This window comes from Scyliorhinus torazame, chromosome 12, assembly GCF_047496885.1.
Source record: "Scyliorhinus torazame isolate Kashiwa2021f chromosome 12, sScyTor2.1, whole genome shotgun sequence".
In the NCBI taxonomy this organism is placed as follows: domain Eukaryota; kingdom Metazoa; phylum Chordata; class Chondrichthyes; order Carcharhiniformes; family Scyliorhinidae; genus Scyliorhinus; species Scyliorhinus torazame.
This window is the reverse complement of record NC_092718.1, coordinates 202,071,430-202,088,867: the sequence shown is the minus strand read 5'-3', so window position 1 is coordinate 202,088,867 and position 17,438 is coordinate 202,071,430. Positions and strand designations below refer to the sequence as shown.

Sequence of the window (17,438 nt, the reverse complement as noted above, 5' to 3'; positions counted from 1 at the left end):
CACTGTGGTCATTGCTCTATCACCGGGATTATCGCTCTAACACTGGGGTCATCGCACTATCACCAGGGCCAACGTTTATCACTGGGGTCATCGCTCTATCACTGGGGTCATCGCTCTTGCACTGGGGTCATCACTCCATCAACAGGGTCATCGGTCTATCAATGGGAGTCATCGCTCTATCACTGGGTCATCGCTCTATCACTGGGGTCATCGCTCTTTCACTGGTGTCTTGGCTCTATCATCAGGTTCATCGCTCTATCAATGGGAGTCATTTCTCGATCACTGGGGTCATCACTCCATCATCAGGGCCATCGGTCAATCAATGGGAGGCATTGTTCTCTCACTGGGGTCATCGCTCCATCATCAGGTTCATCGCTCTATCAATGGGAGTCACTGCTCTATCATTGGGGTCATCATCCTATCACTGGGGTCATTGCTCTATCACTGGAGTGATTACTCTATCACTGGGGTCATCACTCCAGCATCAGAGTCATCACACTATCAATGGCAGTCATTGCTCTACCACTGGGGTTATCGCTCTGTCACTGGGGTTATCGCTCTGTCACTGGGGTTATCGCTCTATCACTGGAGTCATCGCTCTATCACTGGGTCATCAGCCCAGCATCAGGGTCATCGCTCTATCAATGGGAGTCATTGCTCAATCACTGGGGGTATCACTCTATCACTGGGGTCATCGCTCTATCACTGGGGTCATCGCTCTTGCACTGGGGTCATCGCTCTTGCACTGGGGTCATCGCTCTAGCACTGGCGTCAATGCTCTATCACTGGGGTCATCCCTCTATCACTGGGGTCATCGCTCTATCATCAGGGTCATTGGTCTATCAATGGGAGTCATTACTCTATCACTGGGGGTCATCGCTCTTTCACTGGTGTCTTGGCTCTATCATCAGTTTCATCGCTCTATCAATGGGAGTCATTTCTCTATCACTGTGGTCATTACTCCATCATCAGGGTCATTGGTCAATCAATGGGAGTCACTGTTCTATCACTGGGGTCATCGCTATATCACTGGGGTCATCCCTGTATCACGGGGGTCATTGTTCCATCATCAGGGTCATCGCTCTATCAATGGGACTCATTGCTCTATCACTGGGGTCATCGTCCTATCGCTGGGCTCATCGTCCTATCACTGGCGTCATTGATCTATCACTGGGGTCACCACTCTATCACTGGGGTCATCACTCCAGCATCAGAGTCGTCACTCTATCAATGGGAGTCATTGCTCTATCACCGGGGTTATCGCTCTATCACTGGGGGCATCGCTCTATCACCAGGATCATTGCTCTAACACTGGGGTCATTGCACTATCACCAGGGCCAACGCTTTATCATGGGGTCATCGCTCTATCACTGGGGTCATCGCTCTTGCACTGGGGTCATCGCTCTAGCACTGGCGTCATTGCTCTATCACTGGGGTCATCACCCAATCAACAGGGTCATCAGTCTATCAATGGGAGTCATCGCTCTATCACTGGGGTCATCGCTCTTTCACTGGCGTCTTGGCTCCATCATCAGGTTCATCGCTCTATCAATGGGAGCTATTTCTCTATCACTGTGGTCATCACTCCATCATCAGGGTCATTGGTCTATCAATGGGAGTCATTGCTCTATCACTGGGGGTCATTGCTCTTTCACTGGTGTCTTGGCTCTATCATCAGGTTCATTCATCTATCAATGGGAGTCATTTCTCTATCACTGGGGTCATTACTCCATCATCAGGGTCATTGGTCAATCAATGGAAATCATTGTTCTATCACTGGGGTCATCGCTATATCACTGGGTCATCACTTCATCACCAGGGTCATCGCTCCATCAATGGGAGTCATTGCTCTATCACTGGGGTCATCGTCCTATAACTGGGCTCATCGTCCTATCACTGGGCTCATAGTCCTATCACTGGGGTCATTGCTCTATCACTGAGGTCATTGCTCTATCACTGGGATCATTGCTCTATCACTGGGGCCATTGCTCTATCACTGGGGTCATTGCTCTATCACTGGGGTCATTGCTCTATCACTGGGGTCATTGCTCTATCACTGGGGTCATCACTCTATCACTGGGATCATCACTCCAGCATCAGAGTCATCACTCTATCACTGGGATCATTGCTCTATCACTGGGGTCATCACTCCAGCATCAGAGTCATCACTCTATCAATGGGAGTCATTGATCCATCACTGGGGTTATCGCTCTATCAGTGGGGTCATTGCTCTATCACTGGGGTTATCATTCTATCATTGGGGTCATCGCTCTATCAATGAAGTCATCGCTCTATCACTGGGTCATCAGCCCAGCATCAGGGTCACTGCTCTATCAATGGGAGTCATTGCTCTAACATTGGGGTCATCGCTATATCACTGGGGTCATTGTTCCATTATTAGGGTCATCGCTCTATCAGTGGGAGTCATTGCTCTATCACTGGGGTATCACTCTCTTACTGGGGTCATCGTCCTATCACTGCGGTCATCACTCCAACATCAAGTTCATCGCTCTATCAATGCCAGTCATTGCTCTATCACTGGGGTCATCGCTCTATCACTGGGGTCATCGGTCAATTAATGGGAGTCATTGCTCTATCACTGGGGTCATTGCTCTATCACTGGGGTCATCAGTCAATTAATGGGAGTCATTGCTCTATCACTGGGGTCATTGCTCTATCACTGGGGTCATCATCCAATCAATGTGAGTCATTTCTCTATCTCTGGGGTCATCGGTCAATCAATGGGAGTCATTGTTCTCTCACTGGGGTCATCCCTCTATCACTGGGGTCATCCCTCTATCACTGGGGTCATCGCTCCCTCATCAGGTTCATCGCTCCATCATCAGGTTCATCGCTCTATCAATGGGAGTCATTGCTCTATCACTGAGGTCATTGCTCTATCACTGGGGTCATTGCTCTATCACTGGGGTCATTGCTCTATCACTGGGGTTATCGCTCTATCACTGGCGTTATCGCTCTATCACTGGGGTTATCGCTCTATCACTGGGGTCATCGCTCTATCACTGGGGTCATCGCTCTATCAATGGGGTCATGGCTCCATCAATGGGGTCATCGCTCTATCACTGGGGGTATCACTCTATCACTGGGGTCATTGCTCTATCACTGGGGTCATCACTGCAACATCAGGTTCATCGCTCTATCAATGGGATTCATTGCTCTATCACAGGGGTCATCGCTCTATCACTGGTGTCATCATCTACCATCAGGTTCATCGCGCTATCAATGGGAGTCATTGCTCTCTCACTGGGGTCATCACTGCATCATCAGGGTCATCGCTCTATCAGTGGGAGTTATTGCTCTATCACTAGGGTCACCGCTGTATCACTGGGGTCATCCCTCTATCAGTGAGGTCATCGCTCCATCATCGGGGTCATTGCTCTATCAATGGGAGCCATTGCTCTGTCACTGAGGTTATTGCTCTCTCACTGGGGTCATCGATCTATCACTTGGGTCATTACTCCATCATCAGATTCATCGCTCTACCAATAGGAGTCATTGCTCTATCAATGGGAGTCATTGCTCTATCACTGGGGTCATCGCTGTATCACTGGGGTCATCGATCTAACACTGGGGTCATCGCCCTATCACTGGGGTGATCGCTCTATCACTGGGGTCATCACTCCAGCATCAGGGTCATCGCTCTATCACGGGTTATCGCTCAATCGCTGGGGCCATGGCTCTATCACTGGGGTCATCGCTCTATCACTGGGGCTATCACTCCAACATTAGGTTCATCGCTTTATCCATGGGAGTAATTGCTCTTTCACTGGTGTCATCGCTATACCACTGGGGTCATCCCTTTATCACTGTGGGCATCGCTCTATCACTGGGGTCATCGCTCTGTCATCAGGGTCATTGCTCTATCAAGGTGAGTCATTGCTCTATCACTGGGGTTATCGCTCTTTCACTGGGGTCATCGCCCTATCACTGAGGCCATCGCTCTATCACTGGGTCATCGCTCTATCACTGGGGTCATCACTCCAGCATCAGGGTCATTGCTCTATCAATTGGGAGTCTTTGCTCTCTCACTGGGGTTATCGCTATACCACTGGGGTCATCGCTCTATCACTGGGGTCATCACTCCAGCATCAGGGTCATCGCTCTATCAATGGGGGTATCACTCTATCACTGAGGCCATCGCTCTATCACTGGGCATCGCTCTATCACTGGGGCCGTCGCTCTATCATTGGGTTCATCGCCCTATCACTGGGGTCATCGCTCTATCACTGGGGTCATCACTCCAGCATCAGGGTCATCGCTCCATCAATGGGAGTCTTTGCTCTCTCACTGGGGTTATCGCTATACCACTGGGGTCATCGCTCTATCACTGGGGTCATCGATCTATCACTGTGGTCATCGCTCTATCACTGGGGTCATCGCTCCAACATCAGGTTCATCGCTTTATCCATGGGAGTCATTGCTCTTTCACTGGTGTGATCGCGATACCACTGGGGTTATCGCTCTAGCACAGAGGTCATCGCTCTATCACTGGAGTCATCTCTCCGTCATCAGGGTCATTGTTCTATCAATGTGAGTCATTGCTCTATCACTCTATCATTGTTCTATTGATAGAGCCATTGCTCTATCAATGGTGTCATCACTGTATCATCGCAATACCACTGGGATCATCGCTCTATCACAGATGTCATCGCTCTATCATCAGGGTCATCGCTCTGTCAATGGGAGTCATTGCTCTATAATGGGGTTATCGCTCTATCACTGAGGTCATTGCTCTATCACTGGGGTCATCACTCCATCATCAGGTTCATCGCTCTATCACTGGTGTGGTGCTCTATCATCTATTATCGCTCTTTCACTGGGATCATCGCCCCATCTCTGGCGCCATCGCTCTATCACTGGGGTCATCACTCCAGCATCAGGGTCATCGCTCTATCAATGTGTGTCATTGCTCGATCACTGGGGTTTTCGCTCTTTCACTGGGGTCATCGCCCTATCACTGGGGCCATCGCTCTATCACGGGTCATAGCTCTATTACTGGGGTCATCACTCCAACATCAGGGTGAATCGCTCCATCAATGGGAGTCTTTGCTCTCTCACTGGGGTTATCGCACTATCATTGGCGTCATCGCTATACCACTGAGGTCATCGCTCTATCACTGGGGTCATCATTCCACCATCAGGGTCATCGCTCTATCAATGTGAGTCATTGCTCTAACACTGGGGCCATCGCTCTATCACTGGGGTCATCGCTCTATCACTGGGGTCACCACTCCAGCATCAGGGTCATCGCTCCATCAATGGGAGTCTTTGCTCTCTCACTGGGGTTATCGCTCTATCAATGGTGTCATCACTATATCACTGGGGTCATCGCTCTATCACTGAGGTCATCGCTCCATCATCAGGGTCATCGCTTTATCAATTGTAGTCATTGCTCTATCACTGGGGCCACCGTTCTATCACTGGGGCCATCGCTCTATCACTGGGGCCATCACTCCAGCATCAGGGTCATCGCCCTATCAATGGGAGTCATTGCTCTATCACTGGGCTTATCGCTGTATCACTGGTGTCATCGCAATACCACTGGGATCATCGCTCTATCACAGATGTCATCGCTCTATCATCAGGGTCATCGCTCTGTCAATGGGAGTCATTGCTCTATAATGGGGTTATCGCTCTATCACTGAGGTCATTGCTCTATCACTGGGGTCATCACTCCATCATCAGGTTCATCGCTCTATCACTGGTGTCATCGCTCTATCACTGGGGTCATCGCTCTATCACTGGGGTCATCACTCCATCATCAGGTTCATCGCTCTATCACTGGGGTTATCGCTCTATCACTGGGGTCATCGCTCTATCACTGGGGTCATCACTCCATCATCGGGTTCATCGCTCTATCAATGGGAACCATTGCTCTATCACTGGGGTCATCGCTCTATCAATGGGAACCATCGCTCTATTACTGGGGTCATCGCTCGATCATCAGATTAATCACTCTATCAATGGGAGTCATCGCTCTATCACTGGGGTCATCACTCCATCATCAGGTTCATCGCTCTATCAATGGGGTCATCGCTCTATCACTGGGGTCATCCCTCTATCACTGGGGTCATTGCTCTATCATGTGGGTCATCGCTCCATCATCAGGGTCATCGCTCTATCAATGGGAGTCATTGCTCTATCACTGGGGCAATCGCTCTATCACTGGGGTCATCGCTCTATCACTGGGGTCATCACTCCATCATCAGGTTCATCGCTCTATCAATGGGGTCATCGCTCTATCACTGGGGTCATCCCTCTATCACTGGGGTCATTGCTCTATCATGTGGGTCATCGCTCCATCATCAGAGTCATCGCTCTGTCAATGGGAGTCATTGTTCTATAACGGGGTTATCGCTCTATCACTGAGGTCATTGCTCTATCAATGGGGTCATCACTCCATTATCAGGTTCATCGCTCTATCACTGGGGTCGTTGCTCTATCACTGGGGTCATCGCTCTATCAATGGGAGTCATTGCTCTATCACTGGGGTCATCACTCCATCATCAGTGTCACCGGTCTATCAATGTGAGTCATTGCTCTATCACTGGGGTCATCGCTATATCACTGGGGTCATACCTCTATCACTGGGGTCATCGCTCTATCACTGGGGTCATCACTCCAGCATCAGGGTCATCGCTCGATCAATGGGAGTCATTGCTCTATCACTGGGGTCATCGCTTTATCACTGGGGTCATCGTTCTATCATTGGGGTCATCACCCCAGCATCAGGGTCATCGCTTTATCAATGGTAGTCATCGCTCTATGACTGGGGTCATCGCTCTATCACTGGGGTCTTCGCTCTATCAATTGGGGTCATCGCTCTATCACTGGGGTCTTCGCTCTATCAATTGGGGTCATCGCTCTATCACTGGGGTATCGCTCTATCACTGGTGTCATTGCTCTATCACTGGGGTCTTCGCTCTATCAATTGGGGTCATCGCTCTATCACTGGGGTCTTCGCTCTATCAATTGGGGTCATCGCTCTATCACTGGGGTATCGCTCTATCACTGGGGTCATTGCTCTATCACTGGAGTCATCACTCCAGCATCAGGATCATCGCTCTATCAATGGGAGTCATTGCTCTATCACTGGGGTCATCATTATACCACTGAGGAATATCGCTCTCACACTGGGGTCATCGCTATACCACTGGGGTCATCGCTTTATCACTGGAGTCATCGCTCTATCACTGAGGTAATCGCTCCATCATCAGGGTCATCGCTCTATCATTGGGAGTCATTGCTCTGTCACTGGGGTCATCACTGCATCATCAGCTTCATCGCTCTATCAAAGGGACTCATCGCTCTATCACTGGGGTATAGCTCTATCACTGGTGTCATTGCTCTATCACTGGGGTCTTCGCTCTATCAATTGGGGTCATCGCTCTATCACTGGGGTCTTCGCTCTATCAATTGGGGTCATCGCTCTATCACTGGGGTATCGCTCTATCACTGGTGTCATTGCTCTATCACTGGGGTCTTCGCTCTATCAATTGGGGTCATCGCTCTATCACTGGAGTCATCGCTCTATCACTGGTGTCATCGCTCTATCACTGGGGTCATCGCTCTATCAATGGGAATCATCGCTCTATCACTGGGGTCATCGCTCTATCACTGGTGTCATCACTCCATCATCAGGTTCATCGCTCTATCAATGGGAGTCTTTGCTCTACCCCTGCGGTCATCGCTCTATCACTGTGGTTCATCGCTCTATCAATGGGAGTCATCGCTCTATCACTGGGGTTCATCGCTCTATCAACGAGAGTCATTGTTCTCTGAATGGGAGTCATTGCTCTATCACTGGGGTCATCACTCTATCACTGGGGTCATCACTCTATCACTGGGGTCATCACTCTATGACTGGGGTCATCGCTCTATCACCAGGGTCATTGCTCTATCACCAGGGTCAATGCCCTATCACCGGTGGAAAACCTTAGCAAGTATTTACTGTATTGTTGATGAATGACACTGAGGGTTAATTCTCATGAAGTGGTTGAATTTAAATGAGAAGATCCCCTGTGGAAGTTCATCCTCTGAGTGTTGAGTTTGTATGAACTACACAAACTAATCAAAGGTCAGCCAACATCCAATGCAAGGAAATAAAACCGGGAGTGAAAATTGCTCAAAACTGTCCTCTCCAGCGAGAGAGTGAATTGTCATAATCATAACTAATGGTAAATACCACAATGCCTCACCGCTGCACGCTACCCTCTTTCAGTTCCTGCAAGCTATCTACTCTTCTTTCAGGTCTTTGTTTGCAGAGTTGCACCATCCCAGCTTTGGCCTCGATCTGCTATCAGCAGCACTGACCGTCCGTGATATGTGCCTGGTCCATCAGAACTCACAGCTATGCAACGGGCCACTACACAGAGCCCATCAATTTTCACTGCAGTCAGCATCTGCTCACAGCTGGTAAAGAAAAGGAAGACTTGTATTTCTGTAACGCTATTCGTGACCCCAGGACACAACAAACTGCTTTACAGCCAGTGAAGTATTTTTGAAACGTTGTCACTCTTGTCATGTAGGAAGTTATTTGTGCACAGCAACTCCCACAAACAGCCATGTGTTAATGACCGGAGAATCTGGTGGAGGCGGGGTGGGGGGTACTGCTTCTATTCACAAAATTACTGAGCGATTCGGTGCCGAAAGAGCCATTCGGCCCATTGTCTCTCTGCCTGCTCTTTGAAAGAGCTTCCAGATTTGCCCCCCTCGCCCGCTCTCGGGTCGGAACCGTTCAAAGCTTTTCTTTGCAAGTATTTAACCAAATCCCTTTTGAAAGATACAGCTGCATCTGCCTTCCACCTTCCTCCCAGGCAATCCCAGATCACAGAAATTCGCTGCTTAATTACTTTTTTTCCCCTCAATGTCGCTTCCAGTTCTTTTGCCAATTCTGCTTGGTCTGTGCCCTCTGATGACCGACCTCTTCTGTCGCTGGAAACAGCTTCTCCTGATTTACTCCGTCGAAACCTTCATGACTTTGAACAGCTCTATCGAATCTCCTTTTAACATTATTGCAAGAAATATTATTAGGTGAGCTGTATTTATGGTGAAAAGTTCCTTTAACGGCATGGGTACAAGTTAGCAGCTTTCCAATCAGTTTGCCATTTCAGTTACCTATTAACAGTTAAAGTGCCCATCCATAGCAATAATTCAGTCACTATCAGCACGGGATTTCTGCTACCACTGTGGTTTATAACTGGCATTACTCTAGTAAATCACTGCACTATTTTTATTACGTTACGTGTATAAGTTTAATATGTTTGTTTTTGTGATTGTTCCATTTCTTAGTAACAAGTTCCGAGGATAACTCTAGTGGTAAAGGTGCTGTGGGCGGCACGGTGTCAGAGTGGTTAGCACTGTTGCTTCACAGCGCCAGGGACCCGGGTTCGATTCCTGGCTTAGGTCACTGTCTGCGTGGAGTCTGCATGTTCTCCCCGTGTCTGCATGGGTTTCCTCTGGGTGCTCTGGTTTCCTCCCGAAAGGCGTGCTGTTAGGTGAATTGGACATTCTGAATTCCCCCTCAGTGTACCCGAACAGGCGCTGGAGTGTGGCGACTGGGGGATTTTCACAGTAACTTCATTGCAGTGGTAATGTAAGCCTACTTGTGACACTAATAATGATTTTTGGATTATTATTAACAGGGCTTCCTCATATCATGTACTGATGATGCTTGGCTATGTATCTAATGACGTATTTAACAAACAGTTCAAATGGATTTAAACCAATTACGTAAAGAAACTAAGGAATGACAAGTGGGTTTTAATATGGACAAATGTAAGGCTGCAGGGTCAGAGCTAGAGGGCATCAGTGCACACAATCCTAATGCAACCTCCAGAATCACAGCCTAGCGAATTCCGACGCAATGTATTATTGCCCCTGCTCTGATTGGATGAATGGTCGGTCCAAGAGAATGGCGTGTCTTTTTTTGTAGCTGTGATGTAAATTGATGGCACCACAAGAATGACCCGTGTCATACATCTTCTCCATCAACGTTGTCAAAATCCACCTGTGCATCGTAGCCCATTCTCTCGTCACCTGAATCCCCAAGGACCTGCACCTTTCCCGAGCAACATTAAATAGCAACACCCTCAAGTTGGCCCCCCCACTCCGCCGCATTCACCGGAAACACTTTGCTCTCCCCGGCATTCAGTTTATACCAAGAGAAGGCTCCAAACCTCTCCAACGTTCCTACCCATACTCTCCAACGGGTCTGACACAAACGACCACAGGTCGAGTCCACGTACAGCTCTCTGTTCTCCCTTACAATTCCTGCCACTCCACAGACCCCCTAAGGGCCATCGCCAAGGGCTCAATCACCAGCGCGAACAACAACGCCAACAGCAGACACCCCGTCTCGTTCTTCTATGCAGCCCAAAATTCTGTGAACTCCCCCCATTGTCACCATGGCTGCATAAAGCAGACGCAGCCACGCCATAAACTTCAGGCCAAACCCAAACCTACCCAAAATCTCAAATAAATACCTCCACTCCACCCGATCAAAAGTCTTCTCTGCATCCATAGAAACAATGACCTCCGGCACCCGCCCCACTGATGGGAGTCATAACCACATTTAACAGCTTCCTGATATTACTGGAGCCACCGCCTGACCTTTATGAAACCCGTTTGATCCACAACAACCACTCCTAGCACACCTCCCTCCACCCTCCCCGCCACTTTCACGTCTGTATTTCACAACGAAATAGGTCTATATGACCAACACTCCAGCGGATTCTTCCCCCTCTTCGGGATTGGCGGGACCGACGCCTCCGTCAGTGCCTCTGGCAGTTCCCCCTTCCCCAACACCTCACTAAGCATCCCCAACAAATACTGTGCCAATTCAGTTGCCAAAGCCTTATAAAACTCTGCCGGAAAGCTGTCTGGCCTTGGAGCTTTCCCCGACTTCATCCCCCCCAATGCTGTCAATCACCTCCCTCAGCCACAGCAGCTCCTCCGATGCCTGCATCCACTCTTCCTCCAATCTTGGAAGCTCCAACTCATCCAGGAACCATCCCATATCCACTTCCTCTCCACTCGGCTCGGCCCTATACAGCTTCTCATAGTACCCCCCTGAACACCTCATTTATCCTCCCCAGCTCTGACACTACCTCCCGCTTCTCCGTTCGGACCCTTAAAATTTCCTGGACGCAGCCTGCCTCCTCAGCTGGTGGGCCAGTATACGGCTCGCCTTCTGCCCATATTCATATTGCACCCCCCCCCCCATGCCCTCCTTAGCTGCCCCACTGCCTTCCCCGTTGTCAACCTATCGAACTGCCCTGCAACCTCTTCCTCGCTGCCAACAACTGTTTAGTGGGGGCCTCCGCTTATCTCCTGTCCACCTAGACTATCTCATCTAACAACCGTCCATGCGCTTCCCTCCTCCTCCTGTCCCTGTGCTCCTCGAATGGGATAATCTCACCTCCGACCACACCGCCTTCAAAGCCTCCCGGAATGTGGCCACCAACACCTACCTGTTCTGGTTAATCGCCACATAATCCTCAGTCGCCGACCTCACCTTTTCACAAAACCCCTTATCAGCCAACAGACCCAAATCTAGCCTCCACACTGGCCTCTGCACCAGCCCCGCATTGAGCCTCACCTGCAGCCAATGTGGAGCATGATCAGACATCACAATCCCCTCATACTCCGCCCCCACCACCCCTAACAACAGCGCTCGGCTCACCACAAAGAAATCAATTCTCGAGTACACCTTATACAATTTTTACCATTCAGGCTGAAAATAGATAAGTCCCCGGGACCTGATGGGATTTATCCTAGGATTCTCTGGGAGGCCAGGGAAGAGATTGCTGGACCTTTGGCTTTGATTTTTATGTCATCATTGGCTACAGGAATAGTGCCAGAGGACTGGAGGACAGCAAATGTGGTCCCTTTGTTCAAAAAGGGGAGCAGAGACAACCCCGGCACCGAAAGACCGGTGAGCCTCGTGTCTGTAGTGGGTAAAGTCTTGGAGGGGATTATAAGAGACAAGATTTATAATCATCTAGATAGGAATAATATGATCAGGGATAGTCAGCATGGCTTTGTGAAGGGTAGGTCATGCCTCACAAACCTTATTGAGTTCTTTGAGAAGGTGACTGAACAGGTAGACGAGGGTAGAGCAGTTGATGTGGTGTATATGGATTTCAGCAAAGCGTTTGATAAGGTTCCCCACGGTAGGCTATTGCAAAAAATACGGAGGCTGGGGATTGAGGGTGATTTAGAGATGTGGATCAGAAATTGGCTAGCTGAAAGAAGACAGAGGGCGGTGGTTGATGGGAAATGTTCAGAATGGAGTACAGTCACAAGTGGAGCACCACAAGGATCTGTTCTGGGGCCGTTGCTGTTTGTCATTTTTATCAATGACCTAGAGGAAGGCGCAGAAGGGTGGGTGAGTAAATTTGCAGACGATACTAAAGTCGGTGGTGTTGTCGATAGTGTGGAAGGATGTAGCAGGTTACAGAGGGATATAGATAAGCTGCAGAGCTGGGCTGAGAGGTGGCAAATGGAGTTTAATGTAGAGAAGTGTGAGGTGATTCACTTTGGAAGGAATAACAGGAATGCGGAATATTTGGCTAATGGTAAAGTTCTTGAAAGTGTGGATGAGCAGAGGGATCTAGGTGTCCATGTACATAGATCCCTGAAAGTTGCCACCCAGGTTGATAGGGTGGTGAAGAAGGCCTATGGAGTGTTGGCCTTTATTGGTAGAGGGATTGAGTTCCGGAGTCGGGAGGTCATGTTGCAGCTGTACAGAACTCTGGTACGGCCGCATTTGGAGTATTGCGTACAGTTCTGGTCACCGCATTATAGGAAGGACGTGGAGGCTTTGGAGCGGGTGCAGAGGAGATTTACCAGGATGTTGCCTGGTATGGAGGGAAAATCTTATGAGGAAAGGCTGATGGACTTGAGGTTGTTTTCGTTGGAGAGAAGAAGGTTAAGAGGAGACCTAATAGAGGCATACAAAATGATCAGGGGGTTGGATAGGGTGGACAGTGAGAGCCTTCTCCCGCGGATGGATATGGCTGGCACGAGGGGACATAACTTTAAACTGAGGGGTAATAGATATAGGACAGAGGTCAGAGGTAGGTTCTTTACGCAAAGAGTAGTGAGGCCGTGGAATGCCCTACCTGCTACAGTAGTGAACTCGCCAACATTGAGGGCATTTAAAAGTTTATTGGATAAACATATGGATGATAATGGCATAGTGTAGGTTAGATGGCTTTTGTTTCGGTGCAACATCGTGGGCCGAAGGGCCTGTACTGCGCTGTATTGTTCTATGTTCTATGTTCTATTATACACTGTGAGAAAAAGGAATACTAACCCCCCCCTTAAATCTCCATGGTCGACCATTCCCATATACTCTACATATACCCTCCCAACTCCTTCACCATCCTCACTCTTCCCTTTGACTTGGGGCTTGACCTGCCCACCCTCGGTTCCATCACGCAGTTAAAATCTCCACCCATAATCAACTGGGGGGTATCTAGGTCTGGGATTGCTCCCAGTAAACCCTTTCATAAAATCCACAATATCCCAATTCAGCACATATACATTGACTAGCATCACGGGCGTCCTCTCCAGCACCCCACTCACTATCATATATCTACCCATCCCGGTCCGCACTTCCTTGGCCCCCACACACCCGTTATTTTTTTGAACAAAATGGCCACCCCCCGCGTCTTTGAGTCAAGTGAAATACTTGTCCCACCCATCCCTTCCTCAACCTAACCTGGTCCTTCACCCGGAGGTGGGTCTCCTGTAAAAAGATCACCTCCACCTTCAAACTCCTCAGGTGCGTAAAAAACTAATCTTCCTTGGGTACAACGCCGCCTTGGACCTGTTGAATCCTGCACGCCTCTTCGCCAGCTCCGATACCTTGATATATTCGGGCACGATTCCCCTCCCATTCACAGTCTTGCTTCTCCCTGGCCCATTGTAGAATCTTCTCCTTCTCAACAAATTTGTGCGAGCGTACAATCACCGTCAGCGGCAGCTATCCCGCTCCCGGCCTCTGTCTTAAACACCTCTGGGACCTTGTCCACCTCTGGGGCCTTGTCCACCACCCCCTCCTCCACCAACCCGGCCAGCATCCTCGACACATATTTTCTGGCGCTCGTTCCTTCCATGCCCTCTGGCAGCCCCACAATTCGCAGGTTCTGCTGCCTGGACCTGTTTTCTGCTCCTCCACCTTCACTCTCAATGACTTGCACAGATCATCCCAGGATCCCCACCTCCACCTCCAAGGTCTCGATCAAATCGCTCTGGTCGGACACATCCTTCTCCACTTTGCGTATCCTTCTGCGCTCCAGTAACGTTGAAGGAAGCCCCAATTCTGGGGATCAGAATTTAGTATTTTCTTCCAAGGCAGGACTGGAGGCCTGTGAATTGGCATCTGAGAGCCACTATGCGGGATTGCTGGCATACCCAAGGTAGGGGCAAGGAGGATGATGGATATTATCCCACACGTGGCGTGTAACATATTACGGAAGTTGAGTGTTTATTAAGACCACTCAGCAGAAACCGACTGGAATTTCCCACTTAGTTTCCCCACTGAAACTGAAACACCGCCAGGGGACGTCCAGAGGCAGCCTGTGAGTGACAGACCAGGAGGGCCGGGGGTGCGGTGATTTGGGGTGGACGTCACTAGGACAAACAACCCTCCTGCCTCCCCGCAATGGCCATCAGGCCACAGCTGTGGCAACTGACTGTCCAATGAAGGTGTTGCCCAATTGGAATGACAGGTCTGGCCCCTGTGGCCTTTCTTAAGTGAAATATTGTTACCTTCTCTTCAGTGGCTACCACAATTGCGAGAGACCCACTCTCTCTCTTTCTCTCTTACCTACATGGGTAGTTCTCACCTCAGACAGTGGAGCTGCCAGTGAGCCAATGCTGGAGGCTTCCTATTGGCCCGCAAACCTCAGGAGCCCGTCCAATCCCCTTCACTGGATGTGGGGAGGGAGGGGGGGGCACACTCCCTGGCTACTGATTGGCCATCTCTACAGAAATCATGTTGGGACCAGGATGCTCCTCTGACCCCAAAACAAAAATCTGACCCGGGGGTTTTAATGATATGTATATAGTCAGGTTAGTGAAGGGTTAATTAGTTCTCTGTGTAAATCAAACACCAGAGGGCGCTACCACATCTCTGTATTTAAGTCAGACCCTGAGGGAATTCTGGGAGTAGAATAAGGAGAAAGCATGGTGACAGCATTAGAAGACGATTAGAGTAGACAGAGGTTAGATCATAGTGTAGTTAGTGACTATTTAGATTATTGAGTACTGCAAGACAGATTCAATATTACTTAATTATTATCTGTAGCTCAGTAGAGTGTGCAAACTTCATTTAATTAATAGTGTTATAATAAATTAGTTTTGTTTCAATCTTTGGATTGGCGCATTTTTTGTCAACAACATATCGGATCATTCTGGAACAAAGGACAAAGAACATAGCATATTATCACGAATGGTAATATAACAGGGGTTTCTGCCGCGGTGAAGATGTTGGAATGAAGAAATCCCCAGTATTCTTTTCGCAGGCTAAAGATAGTTGGGAGGAAGGGAAGACTGAGGAAATAATGCATGCCAATGTTTTGAGGTTCTGGTACAGAATAAAAACCAGTGCAAGTTCTGGTTTCAACAAAGCGAAGGTGTAGGAAGGAGGAGATGCATAAAATGGACGATAGTTCTGGAAGCTAGGAGCAAGAAAAAAAACATTGAAGTACTGATCACAGTAACTGCAATGAAACAGAAAAATAAACAAGTCGAATTCCCCTAATGGTAATGCAGTTTTTAAAAAGGATTTGAATGCTAACATATTATTGTAGGAACAAAAGAATAAAATTTACAAACCAATGACTGACACAGGTGAAGGAAACATGTGAGAGTCTGGTTTTAGATTCAGCAAGAAGGAATAATTAACAAAGCGGCATATTTAATATCAGATCAATATGTATAATATTGATACTAGAAAGGGCGCTATCTGGATGTATTGCAATTAGCACCCATATAATCAAAAAGAAGCACAAAATGGCAGATAGTTTGCTATCTTCTTCATTGGTGATCACTCACTAACGAGTATGATTGTCCACCTAAGAAACTCCGTGTTACTGGGCTCTGTGGGTCCTTGCACGGTTGATGAGTCTGGTCCCAGAGCTGCATCTTCGACCGCACACTTGGCAGGTGTTTCCGGGAGGTGGCATCGATTCTTGGACTCTCGATCGCCGGTATTCCTTTCCCAAGCTCCTTTTCTGGGCCTCCTCTTACCATCCTCGAAGAATAGTGTCCCTTTAATCAGGAGGTTCTTCCAGTAGGTCTCTTCTGAGCAAGGATCTCCCAGGCATTGACGTCTGTGTTGCATTTCTTGAAGTCGGCCTTCAGGGTGTCTTCGAAGCGCTTCCTTTGTCCTGCTCTTGTTCGGGAACCTTCCTTGAGTTGGGTGAAGAAGATTTGCTTTGGCAGTCGGGACTCTGACATTCTAAGCACATGACCGGCCCAGCGGAGTTGGTTTCGGATGATCATGACCTCAATGCTGATGCTCTTGTCTCCTTCAAGGATGTTGATGTTTGTACACCTGTCCTCCCAGCTGATCTGGAGAATCCGTCTCAGATAGCGTTGCTGGTACCTCTCCAGGGCCTTGAGATGGCGTCTGTACATAGTCCAAGTTTCTGAGTTGTAGAGAAGAGTCGAGAGGCCAACTGCCCTGTAAACAATCAATCTTTTATTAGTGTCACAAGTAGGCTTACATTAACACTGCAATGAAGTTACTGTGAAAAGCCCCTAGTCGACACATTCCGGCGCCTGTTCAGGTACACTGAATGAGAATTCAGAATGTCCAATTCACCTAGCAAACACGTCTTTCGGGACTTGTGGGAGGAAATCGGAGCACCCGGAGGAAACCCACGCAGACACAGTGTCATGTGAAAGTACCTTTAAGAAATGGGTGTTTAAGAAATGTACGTTTAAGAAATGGGTGTTTATCAGTGATGTCAGAGTGTGGGTGGAGCTGGGCTGTCTGTCAGCTTTTTACTTTCGTTTTAGACTGTTTGCTGCAGGGTGTGTTTTAGTTTCGTTTTCAGTGTTGGAACTGAAGCCAGACAGAGCAGGTGTACTGTTGATCTCTCTGCCATGAAAAGACTATCTCGTGATCATTTGGTGAATTCAGAATTATAAATGTTCACAGTAGTGAACGTAAACCTAATGTGCATCTGTTAAAAGGTGTTTCTTTTGTCTTCTGGATGTTGTTTGGGAAGTTATTAAGGATCACTTAGTGTTGTATTCTTTGGGGGTTGTATTTGAATTAATGGTTGCTAAGATGTTCACTGTATGTTTTAAAAAGGTTAACTTGAGTTCATAGAATAAACATTGCTTTGCTTTAAAAAATACTTTTCCATTTCTGCTGTACCACACCACAATCTATTAAA

At 48.5% G+C, this 17,438-nt stretch overlaps 1 long non-coding RNA gene across 1 annotated transcript in view; it reads left to right on the top strand.

Moving 5' to 3' along the window:
- Nucleotides 1-8,383, top strand: part of LOC140387284 (uncharacterized) — a 51,016-nt gene extending 42,633 nt beyond the window's left edge. The window contains exon 3 of the long non-coding RNA XR_011933833.1: nucleotides 8,272-8,383. This is a non-coding gene — a long non-coding RNA (uncharacterized lncRNA). The remainder of the gene's footprint in view (nucleotides 1-8,271) is intronic.
- Nucleotides 8,384-17,438: the final 9,055 nt, after the last annotated feature.